Here is a 2,221-nt window from a genome sequence, read left to right as displayed (position 1 = left end):
GTAACACCTTTTAAGAGTTAAAAGCACCTTCTGCTTCATCAGCCATGGCTGTGTGCTACTTTGTGGCCGTTGGCCTCAACAAGGTCTACAAAGTAACCAAGAACATGTGCAAACCAAGGCACATCCGCCACCGTGGCCACCTCACCAAGCACACCAAGTTTGTGCAGGACATATTCGGCAGATGTGTGGCTTTACGCCTTATGAGCATCGGACCATGAAACTGCTCAAGGTTTCCAAGGACAAGTGGCCACTCAAGTTCCTCAAGAAAAGGGTGGGGATGCACATCCCATGCCAAGAGGAAGTGAGAGGAGTTCAGCAATGTCCTGTCTGCCAAGAAGGACTGAGCAGGTCCCTGTCCACTGTGCTTCCCTCAATCCCCAAATAAAAACCTTTACAGAAAAATATAAAAGTTAAAGCAGGTCAAGTATTCTAATACATGTTTTGTCATACTTGTTACATGCTAACTCATAGTAACCCTGTATAGGGTTTCCAAGGAGTGGCTGATGTGTTTTGAACCACCAGCCTTGAAGTTAACAGCCCAGTGCTTATCCTACAGCAACAGCACCACACCTAGACTCCATTTTGTTATCATACTTTAAAATCCTGAACTTTTGAAAAGTTAGCATATAAAAGTTTGTTATTAGGCATCTTTGAGTTGGTTTTGATTAAGAGTGACCCTATGCATAGCAGAGCAAAACACTGCCCAGTCCTGAGCCATCCTCATAAATGTTATGTTTGAGCCTATTGTTGCTGCTCTTTTTCCCTGCCCCTTCCCTTCAGAAGAGCATGATATAGTCTGGGGATTGATCCTTCCTGATAGCAAGTATTTCTTTCAAGATAGATTTGTTGACTCCGGAAGTCCATGGTACTTTCAATATTCTTTGTCATCATCATGATTCAAATGTATTGGTTCTTCTCCAGTCTTCCTTAGTCATTGTCCAAATTTCATATGCATATGAGGCAATTGGCATACCTTAGTCTTCAAAGTGACATCTTTGCTCCCTGACACCTTAAAGAGGTCTTTTGCAGCAGATTTGTGCAATACAATACATCATTTGATTTCTTGATTGCTGCTTCCATAAGCGTTGATTGTGGATCCAAATAAAACGAAGTGTTTGACAACTTCAGTCTTTTCTCCATTTATCATGTGATTGGTTCAGTTGTGATGATATTCATTTTCTTTACATTGAGTGCAATTCATACTAAGGCTGTAGTCTTTGATCTTCATCAGTAAGTAGCATTGCAAGCCTCTTCCAGCAAGCAAGGTTGTGTCACCTGCATCTCCTAGGTTGTTAATGAGTCTTCCTCCAAACTTCATGCCACATTCTTCATATAATTCCACTTCTCAGATACTGTTCAGTATACAGATTAAATAAGTATGGTGAAAGGATACAGCCTTGGCAAAACCTTTCCTGATTTTAAAACATTCGGTATCCTTTTGTTCTAACGACTACCTCTTGGGCTATGTATAGTCTCCTCATGAGCACAATTGTTCTGGAATACCCATTCTTCACAATATTATCCATAATCTTTCTGGTACGTATCCTTTTAGAAAAGGATATGGAAGGAGGGGAGTCCTGGTGTGGCACTGTGGGCTAATACATCAGACTACAAAGTCATTTGAACTGCGAGGTCTGTGGTTCAAGCTCACCAGCTGCTCCTTGGAAACACTATTCCGGGTCACTGTGGGTCAGGATTGACTTGACAGCACTTAACAACAACATCAAATATATTCAAGTAATATTTTAGCTGTTGTGAACTTATTTTGATTTTCTTCAGTTTCAGCCTGAAATTGCATATGAGCAATTGATGGTCTTTTCCACACTATACTCTTGATCTTGCTTTGATTGATGATGATAAGCTTCTGAATCATCTATTCCCTCAGATGAAGTCAATTTGATTCCTGCGTATTCTATTTGATGAGGTCCACGTGTATAGTTGCCATTTATGTTGTTGAGAAAGGTATGTGCAATGAATAAGTCATTGGTTTACAAAATTCTATCATGTGATCTCCAGCATTATTGCTATCACCAAAGCCATATTTTCCAATTACTGATCCTTCCTTGTTGTTTCCAACTTTTGCATTCCAATCACCAGTATTTATCAATGCATCTTAATTGTATGTTTGATCAGTTTCCAACTGCAAAAATTGATAGAATTCTTCAATGTCATCATCATTGACTTTAGTTATTGTTATTGGTGTGTACATTTAAATAATCAT

Source organism: Chrysochloris asiatica, unplaced genomic scaffold (assembly GCF_000296735.1).
Source record: "Chrysochloris asiatica unplaced genomic scaffold, ChrAsi1.0 scaffold00066, whole genome shotgun sequence".
NCBI lineage: Eukaryota > Metazoa > Chordata > Mammalia > Afrosoricida > Chrysochloridae > Chrysochloris > Chrysochloris asiatica.
The sequence above is the reverse complement of the archived record's forward strand: the minus strand, read 5'-3'. Positions refer to the sequence as shown.